We start from the raw sequence: 10970 nt of genomic DNA, 5'->3' as shown, positions 1-10970 counted from the left end.
TGAGCTCCTCCTGTGAGTAAACGGCGTAGTTATCAGAGCAGACTCCACACCGAATACGGGGGTTCATTAATAACAACGCTCCGACGTTTGGACGATCTCACCGCTGATAGGCTTTTGCAACATTGCATCAAGCAAATTTCTCGCCCAAGTAGAAAAATTTGAACTCGAGAAAGGAGCAAATTCGCAGGAATACTTCCTCTTTGCATTGACTTTGTAATCAAGCCACATGAAACACAGCTTAAGGAGGTAGTCAGGGTGGACAGTTTGGTCAGAAACCAGACTTTCACCAAGGAGACAAACATCTGGATCCCGGGTGGATCCGGTTTCTGAACTTTCTAAATAAAAAGACAGAATTAAATATTTTTATGTAAGTTACATAAGTTACACAAGTGGCGTTGCTGAACATAAGTAAGTTAACTGACGTACGTAACGTAGTTATTTTAAGCAAAAGCCTGATCTTGTCCTGAACCTAACCAAACTGAGACGTTTCACAACGTTAACAACCTGCCATTTCAAAATTGCAACATTAAGAAGCACTTTTATTTTGAAAGTCTAACCGGACGTTGCATTGTTGCTAATTGGACCACGGAGCCCTACATGTTGAAAAACAGCGACGCCAAGGGGTCATGTGATGTGCTGGAGAGAGAATGTGTTGACACAACACACACTTACAGGATATACACACAAACACTCCTCCACCGAGAGCGTCGTCATGGTGACAACCTTAATGGGCTGATAATCACACTAACGAGGACCCTGGTAACCATGACAACAGGACTGTTTATATCTGTTGTGAGTGATGATGAAGATGATGATGATGATGATGAATAGTAGACTCTAATAAATTAATAAAATGTCCAACTGCAGAACAGACTGATGGCGTTTGTTGGGGGGAGGGGGGGGGATTAGCTGAGATTAGGATGCATCCAGTGAGTCAGACTGATGGGGAAACACAGAAGCTCTTTTCTTCTTAATGATTAACCTGTTGGTAAAGATCACCTGTAACGTCACTTCAAGTTCACCACGATGGGCCGGTTGGATTTCACAATACGGCGTTTGTGGAAAAAAAAACAGCCAAATTTGTGACATCGTCATCCTGGAAGATGCTCGAGTTCAGTCTTGGGTTTAGTTTTAGGTGGTAAGCCTTCATCCATGCAGATATGTCCGAGACATCCCCGCCGAGACGGTGGAACTCTACCGATCTTTCTGGCGGAAAGGACAGGTAGAGTTGTGTATCGTCTGCGTAGTGGTGGCACAACACACACTCTGCACATCACATCACATATGGGCGTCAGCTTGGAGCGCTCTGTGGATTCCAGCGCGGTTGTTGTTGAACACTAAATGTAGCTGTGTAATGTGTCACAGTAAACTCAGAGCTGTGTTCACACAAAGTTAATATTCTTCTCGCTTTACTCGCACAAGTTTGACGGCTGCGGATATTACAGCTATATGAACCCAAACTCTTGGCTGTGATTTAATAGCAGTAAACGGATCAAACTGATGCCAAAATAACTAAAATATGATGCAGTTTTGTTAAACATATGAATTCATGCTTTGTCAGGTCTGTCAGCAGGAAGACAACTTCTCTGGAGTTGGGATCGATCAGGGCTACGCTACGCTAACCTGTTCACAGTAAAGTACAACGACAGCTGGAATAAAGTTACAGACACATGTTCTCTGAACTCACCAGGTAGTTCAACCTCCTCGCTTTCTTTTCTCCAAGTAATGTCCAGTTTTTATATAAATATGAAGTCGTAGTCCAGCAGAACCCTGGGTGCCGACCAACGCTAACAACAACAGTGGAACCGGATGTGCACGGAAGCTGCTGAGAAGCTCCAGTGAAGATAAATCAAGTTGTAATCCCAAAAACTAAAGTAAAAAGCTCATTTAATAAAAACAGTTAACTCTGAGCTCCTCCTGTGAGTAAACGGCGTAGTTATCAGAGCAGACTCCACACCGAATACGGGGGTTCATTTATAACAACGCTCCGACGTTTGGACGATCTCACCGCTGATAGGCTTTTGCAACATTGCATCAAGCAAATTTCTCGCCCAAGTAGAAAAATTTGAACTCGAGAAAGGAGCAAATTCGCAGGAATACTTCCTCTTTGCATTGACTTTGTAATCAAGCCACATGAAACACATCTTAAGGAGGTAGTCAGGGTGGACAGTTTGGTCAGAAACCAGACTTTCACCAAGGAGACAAACATCTGGATCCCGGGTGGATCCGGTTTCTGAACTTTCTAAATAAAAAGACAGAATTAAATATTTTTATGTAAGTTACATAAGTTACACAAGTGGCGTTGCTGAACATAAGTAAGTTAACTGACGTACGTAACGTAGTTATTTTAAGCAAAAGCCCGATCTTGTCCTGAACCTAACCAAACTGAGACGTTTCACAACGTTAACAACCTGCCATTTCAAAATTGCAACATTAAGAAGCACTTTTATTTTGAAAGTCTAACCGGACGTTGCATTGTTGCTAATTGGACCACGGAGCCCTACATGTTGAAAAACAGCGACGCCAAGGGGTCATGTGATGTGCTGGAGAGAGAATGTGTTGACACAACACACACTTACAGGATATACACACAAACACTCCTCCACCGAGAGCGTCGTCATGGTGACAACCTTAACGGGCTGATAATCACACTAACGAGGACCCTGGTAACCATGACAACAGGACTGTTTATATCTGTTGTGAGTGATGATGAAGATGATGATGATGATGATGAATAGTAGACTCTAATAAATTAATAAAATGTCCAACTGCAGAACAGACTGATGGCGTTTGTTGGGGGAGGGGGGGGGATTAGCTGAGATTAGGATGCATCCAGTGAGTCAGACTGATGGGGAAACACAGAAGCTCTTTTCTTCTTAATGATTAACCTGTTGGTAAAGATCACCTGTAACGTCACTTCAAGTTCACCACGATGGGCCGGTTGGATTTCACAATACGGCGTTTGTGGAAAAAAAAACAGCCAAATTTGTGACATCGTCATCCTGGAAGATGCTCGAGTTCAGTCTTGGGTTTAGTTTTAGGTGGTAAGCCTTCATCCATGCAGATATGTCCGAGACATCCCCGCCGAGACGGTGGAACTCTACCGATCTTTCTGGCGGAAAGGACAGGTAGAGTTGTGTATCGTCTGCGTAGTGGTGGTAAGAGAAGACATTTGAGCAAATGATCGGCCTCGAATCATGTTTTGATTATTATATGGAAGTACCAATGGACTGATGGAGGGTTACAGTAGGGTTACAGGGGTGTAGGGAGCTCAGGGGGACACAGTGGGCTTTAAAGGGGTCACAGTTTGTGAGTGTGAGCGTTTCTTATACAGTGGGGGAAATAAGTATTTGACCCCTTGCTGATTTTACAGGTTTGCCCACTTACAAAGAATGCAACGATCTATAATTTTAATCATATGTACATTCTAACAGTGAAAGACAGAATCCCAAAGAAAATTCCAGAAAATCACATCATATGAATTTAGTAGTATTTGACCCCCTGGACAAACAGCATGTTAATATTTTGTAGAAAAGCCATTATTGGCCAGCACAGATGTCAAACGGTTTTTATAGTTGGTGAAAAGATTTGTGCACATTTCGGCAGGGATGTTGGCCCACTCCTCCCTGCAGACAGCCTCCAAATCATTCAGGTTCCGAGGTTGTCGCCTGGCAACTCGAATTTTAAGCTCCCTCCAAAGATTTTCAATTGGATTCAGGTCTGGAGACTGGCTAGGCCACTCCAGAACCTTGATGTGCTTCTTCTTCAGCCACTCTTTTGTTGCTTTGGCGGTGTGCTTAGGGTCGTTGTCGTGCTGAAACACCCATCCTCGACCCATCTTCAGCTCTCTCACTGAGGGAAGGAGATGTTGGTCCAGAATTCCACGATACATGGCCCTGTCCATCCTCCCCTCAATACGATGGAGTTGTCCCGTCCCCTTGGCTGAAAAGCACCCCCAAAGCATGATGTTGCCACCACCATGCTTGATGGTGTTCTTTGGGTTGTACTCGGTGTTCTTTGCCCTCCAAACACGACGAGTTGCGTTGAGGCCAAAAAGTTCTATTTTGGTCTCATCTGACCACATCACCTTCTTCCAGGCCTCTTCTGAGTCGTCGAGGTGGTGAATGGCGAACTTCATGCGGGCCTGTACATGTTTCTTCTTGAGCAGGGGGACCTTGCGTGCGCTGCAGGATTTCAATCCATGACGGCGTAGTGTGTTACCAACCGTTTCTTTTGTAACTGTGGTCCCAGCTGCCTTCAGTTGATTCATCAGTTCCCCCCTTGTGGTTTTGGGATGATTCCTCACCGTTCGCATGATCAGGGACACCCCACGAGGCGAGATCTTGTGTGGAGGCCCAGACCGAGGGAGGTTGGCGGTGGTGTGGTGCTTCTTCCATTTCCTGATAACTGCACCGACAGTTGATCTTTTCTCTCCAAGTTGCTTTCCGATTCTCTTGTAGCCCATCCCAGCCTTGTGCAGATCAACAATCTTGTCCCTGATTGTCCGTAGAAAGCTCTTTGGTCTTGCCCATGGTGCTGATGTTGGATGCTGGTTGTTTGGGTGTTGACAGGTGTCTTTTATACAGGTAACGAGGTGAGGCAGGTGTATTTGATGTAGATAATTGGTTGGGATTGGGGCTGTGTCTTAAAGAAAGACTAACTGGCTTGTAGGAGCCAGAATACTTGCTGTTTGGTAGGGGGTCAAATACTTGTTTTTCCTCATCAGATGGTTATCAATTTTTATAAATTCATATGATGTGATTTTCTGGAATTTTCTTTGGGATTCTGTCTTTCACTGTTAGAATGTACATATGATTAAAATTATAGATGGTTGCATTCTTTGTAAGTGGGCAAACCTGTAAAATCAGCAAGGGGTCAAATACTTATTTCCCCCACTGTAGCACTCATGTGGTCTAAGTATTGATCTGGGCTCATGGCTGGTGGGGGTTTACAAAGTTTAAAGCACACGAGGTGCTCAGCTTGTAGAGTGAAACACTGTGCTGACAACACTGAAACAAAAAATACAATGCCCCGTTGTATCACACTCTTCACTGCCTTTGCGGTGGTTGCGTTATGTAGAATAGTGAAACACACACACGAATGGTCTTTGGCTTCAACTCGCCGTTTATCTGTTAACACAGGATGGAGATCAGTTCTCCATCACAGCCAGTCTGACAACTCCAGAAAGCTTTTACCAAAATAACCAAAACAATCAAATGTATTGAACTTAAGCCGGAATCAAACAAAACACGACACGTTTCCAACAAATTTAGAGAAAGACAATTAAAAGGCAACAAAACTGACATAAAGCATTTTCACAGGCAACTGAAAGCTGACGTTAACATACGTGCTTAAAACACACCAGAAGATGATTTTAAATAAACGGAGCTGATGTAACTCACCACAGAGACAGCACATGTAGAAATCTTGGGGTGCACCGCTCAAATCTGCAGGGGCCCAGCAGAGGGAGCCCATGCTACACACAAAGGTCTCCATGGCAACAATGTGTATTACTCTCCTAAAAATAGACAAAACACATAATAACATAAACAGAATAACAAAACCAGCTAACAGTGTAAAAGAGGCGACTGATGGCACGTGGACCTGGTCCAGTCAGTCAGCAGGAGAGGCTCCAGATGTCCTGGAGCTGAGCCAGTTTCTCAGCTGCTCTAAAGAGGAACAGCGTTACCTGTGCGCGTCTTTACATACCTGTCTGCTGAACCACACCTGCAGAGGTGCAGTGAGAACAGAGCTCTGAACACGTTCCACATCACCACAGAAGGGGAAATAGCTCCAGGGCTGCAGCACCGACTCTTCAAGGTGCACGTCAGGCCTCCCTCTGTCTTTCTTTTCACAGTGATCAGTTCTTGGGATTCTGCTTTTACGTGCACTGAGTTTGTAAAAGGGATCAAGAATACAGTTTGTCACTCAGATGTGTTGGAGAGAGGGAGGGGTGGCAAAGTGTTGGACTTCTTTTGTGGTAACGCTGGTTTTTTAAATCATCCCTGCTGAGTCTGGATTTGGTCTTCACTCCTCTTTGTCCTGTTCACAGGGAGAGAACAGGAACTGTTGAAGCTGAATGCTGCGTTCAGGCGGAGTGGGAAACATGCAGACTGTGTCACTGACAGGCTGTGCGACGCATGACGCTGAACAAGACGCTGTTGTTAAAGAGTGCAGAGAGAGAAACATGATGAGAAGCTGGATCACAGGTTAATCTGGGAGCCTCAGACGCTTTCCTTTATAAGCTGTAAGTAGAGACACTTTAAACAGCAGGCCGACAGCAGCAACACGGTTTATTAATGTCTGACAGCACCGTGATCGTCCCGCGCTTTAAATCAGCGTTAACCTACAGGAGTCGGTGATTTACACACAGCATGCAGAAGCTTTTATCTTCATGAAGAGAAACAAAGTGATCGCAGCGTGTTTCAGTGCAGATAATGAGCTGTGATCGGTGAATGAATGCAGCCCTAATGATCCGTGATGTGGAGAAAAGTTATTCAATTCTAAACATATAAAAGCTTCATTTATGTAACTGTATCTGTAACAGGTTTGTATTTATTACACCTCTTCTTATATTTGTTTAGTTCATCTCACATTCACATGATTTATTGTCTCACAGCATCATGTTCAAAAGGCAGCTGGAGGATTTCTTTATTGAATTGAGCTCTTCCAGAGATCTTTGGCCAAAACAACAAGAAACTAAGATTCCGGTAAATCTAAGCGGAGGATGTATGAAGCCTGCCTGACGCCCTGGAAGAGGTCGGGCTCAGGGTAACTACAGACACTAAACTGTGACAGCACGGTGAACCTGTGTGCACACAAACTGCATCAGAAGTGCACTGACAGCTGATCCAGCTGTGCACGCTCGCCACGCACCCCCCGGTGGGCGGGGCTAAGACACCACTGAGGGAAACGTGGCCAGAGACCCGAGCAGAACATGCTGCCGTTTTATGAGTCGGCCACTTTTCTTTCTTATTCATAATCTCTTGCCTCTCTGTCGGCAGCAGCAGCAGAGACGCACACGAAGACAACAGTTGAATTTAATATGTTAATAAGGAAAGAAATCGATTTAACGAGCTTTAAATCAGGTATTTACTGCATCTGATCTTATCAGTTGTTTAACTGTGCAAAACGAGGAAACAAGGCACATAAATTTACCAATATAGGGAGCACGTGTGTGCTTCCTAACGGTGTAGCCCGAGGGCCCATCATGTCATTGCTACCTTACGCCGCTGTGAGAACTTGTAGAACAGAAGTCTGTACTTGTGTATTACAGTATTCACACACGTGAGCTGAATGATCGTGACACAGAAGCACTGAGAGCTGCAGGCGTGTAGTGCAACATGTACTCTTAGTCAGTGCCTGAACTATCTGCTTGAACTGCACTATCCTCAACCACAAGATGACCTTATAACATTAACCACTTCATTTCCTGCATTCTGCACCAACTTATGGAGGAAATGTCTTTAAGGTGACAATTCAAAATAAAATGGAACATAATTCAGTAATCAGCTGTTTGACAATGCAAGTTTGTTTCTTCTGTGTTCCAGCCGCATCGCATGTTTTCTTATTGTGCACTGTTTGATTTGCTACTTAACATTTCTAGTTGCTGTTTTCAGAACATTTTTAACAGAAGCTTTGAAAAAGTGACGGAGACATTCAGATTCTGACCTGTCCCCAGCGTCCTCAGTGTAAATGACACCTGTCTGTCAATATCTTTAAATGTCCCGCCCCATCCAGGCTGCGATTGGTCGGTTCACGACAAGTGACATTGACGAGCTACATTCAGCGCGCGGCTGCTTGAGAGACACCGAGCTTCTCTTCTCCCTCGTCTCTCTGCCGACCAGTGTTCTGATTTTGATTGAGAGCGTGCATGTACATCCAATCAGGAATCACCATCTGAGCAACGCCCACTTCAAAGTCACGTTGCTCACGGTACCAGACAGCTCAGCAAACTTTACTTCAGATTCAGATGTCTTCTTCAGCAGACTGTTCAAGTGACACATCGCGTTCCTTCATCGTTCTGACGCTATGGTTACACACACTCACACACACACTCTCACACACACACACACACTCTCACTCTCACACACACACACTCTCACACACACACACTCACACACACACACACACACACACACACACACACTCACACACACACCCTCTCACACACACACACACACACACACACACACCCTCTCACACACACACACACTCTCACACACACACTCTCACACACACACTCTCACACACACACTCTCACACACACTCTCACACACACACACTCTCACACACACACACACACACACACACACACACACTCACACACACCCTCTCACACACACACACACACACACACACCCTCTCACACACACACACAGGAACACACACACACTCTCACACACACTCTCACACACACACACACTCTCACACACTCTCACACACACACACACTCTCACACACACACAGGAACACACACACACACACACACTCTCACACACACACACACTCACACACACACAGGAACACACACACACACACACACACTCTCACACACACACACACTCTCACACACACACAGGAACACACACACACACACACACTCTCACACACACACACACACTCTCACACACACACAGGAACACACACACACACACACACTCACACACACACACACACACAGGAACACACACACACTCTATAAGTCATGTGTCAGTGACTTTCTTGAATGGATTTAAAGCGTGTCATTGGATGAAAGAAATCTGGAGGCCGCCTTACTGACGAGTTTGTGGAGGATCGTTTCACCGCAGGGTTTTGATGCTGTCATTAACACCTTACACTCCAGGCCAGCAGGCGGCGCTAACGCTGCCGGTGTGTATTGCTTGTGTATAAAGTATGTAGGCTGTGTAAATGTAATGTAAATGTGATGTAAGGACACGTGGAAGGTAAACAACAGATAAATACTGACAACATATTTTGGGCCAGTTTTTGGGCTGGAAATCAGGAGCAGGATCTGGCAACACTGCTGCCGACAGAGTTTAGCAGGCAGAGAGAACGGGCGGAGAGGGTGGAGGACCGGCATCTTGGAGAAGTCCCGGTACACCAGAACAAAATGTGGAGGTGCCTACCGGGGCGTTCCAGCCCACTTCAAGCACTGCTCTTAGTATTTTCACTTCTGTCCTGTGATCACAGACAGATGTTCAGACAAATGATCTTTATAACCTGCAGCTCTGGCTTTTGAGCCAGTGGTGAGCAAATTTAGGCCTATTCAGGTCCTTTAAAGAAGAACTTAAAGTACCTCACTGTAAAAAGTAAAGTCAAAGTATGTTCGTAGGCTACAAGCCTGAAAAATGTGCCATATGACTGTAACTAGTTTATATTATATCATCCATCATGATGGTGTAAACTGCTGGCCTGGAGCCACAGGGCTCTAAGTGGGGGCCCCCTGCCGTCATCAAGGCATTAACATAATAATAATAATAATAATAATAAGCTTATAAGAGCTGTGGAGAAGGAAGCAGAAGCACAAGAATGAGAAATCAACCGGTCAGTGCTGAGATCTTCAGTCAACCACACAGGGTTCCTGCGTGGAGGCTTCCTCCCGACTCAAGTAAACACTCTTTAAAGTGCTTTCTGTGTTTAACCCTGTTTCTCTGTGCTCAGGATCACTCTGCTGAACGCCACGCTCTGCTCACACCCAGCCACAGGCTAGGATTCCTACTGTAGGGGCCCTTAGCCTCGATAAGAGGCCCCTACGGCTGCTGACTGGATGATGCGCTCTGTGATCCAGTGAGTCCAGGATTTATTCAAAGCATTCAGGAGTTTACACCAAACAAAACACGACGACTCCACCTTCGTACGGTCAAACAGTTTGCTGCGTCTCCTGGCTCAGCGACAGCGGGGCCCTGTTGGACCTTGGGGCGGGGCCCAGCGGCTGCCCCTGGACGCACGCTGTTTGTTGTGCTCTGACTGTGTTTGCTCGCCCTGCTGCGGTCGTATTGATATTTAATACGTCATGTTGGAGACACCAGAGTCGGTCAGAGACCACCTGCACTCCCTGTTCACTTCTAATGGGCCTAAATATGATCCTGAACTTCATCAGACTCAGCTTTGTTTTATTTAATCTGAATCTAAACTACAACCCAGAGGGGTCTGCAGAGGTTAGTGATGCATGCTGGGAAGTCTACTGACTCACTCCAGTTAGACTGAACACATTTCCATTAAATGGAGTTTGTAGGTGAGACAGGTATCCAGGAGCACAGAGACGGTTCCCTGCTGTTGGTGTGGATCTTCTGGCTCCTCGGGGCCACGTGGACATGAGTCCGGACTGAAATGACCTTTGAAGCTGACAGGAGCCCAAAGGAGTAATGAAACCTTTCTCTGACACCAGCAGGTTTGATTACTGCTGATGTTTGTGTTTTCATTATAACTTCAGATCCTAGTAGAATGGGCTCCTACAGCTGACCGTCAGGAGCCCATAACCCATCACCAAAGTCCCATCCACAAGTAACACAATCACAGAAGGGAAACTCACTTTGCTCACGGCTTTCTGCAATAAAACACCTGGAAGGAAAAATCAGAAAAAGGTCAGTGGTCTGATTTATGTCACGATGTGAAAAGTTTGATAACCTGAGCTGTCTGATCGTATTTGTGATTCACAAACAGCTTAGATGGGCTCAGAGCAACCCCAGTGAGTTCAGCTGTGGTTGTTTCCTCCTGCGTCCAGGAGCATTTTGTCTGCTGATAAAAAGGACCCTTCATTATAGTTCATCCCAGTGAACTGCCCCACTCGACTCAGACTTATCATTTAAACCAGTTCATGTTGTTGGCATGATATTTTAGTATTAGCGTTCTGGACGCTGGGTGTTGGAGATTAGATGCACGTGGTTGTATATAGAGGGAAGTGGGAGGCACAAACTGTTCTCACCAGACCACAGAGCAGAAGACACGCAAACAACTGGAAACAAGAT

The sequence above is a fragment of the Micropterus salmoides genome, unplaced genomic scaffold (assembly GCF_014851395.1).
Source record: "Micropterus salmoides isolate LMB-PRFRI ecotype aquatic unplaced genomic scaffold, ASM1485139v1 Ms_hic_scaffold_2, whole genome shotgun sequence".
NCBI classification, from domain to species: Eukaryota; Metazoa; Chordata; class Actinopteri; order Centrarchiformes; family Centrarchidae; genus Micropterus; species Micropterus salmoides.
The sequence above is the reverse complement of the archived record's forward strand: the minus strand, read 5'-3'. Positions refer to the sequence as shown.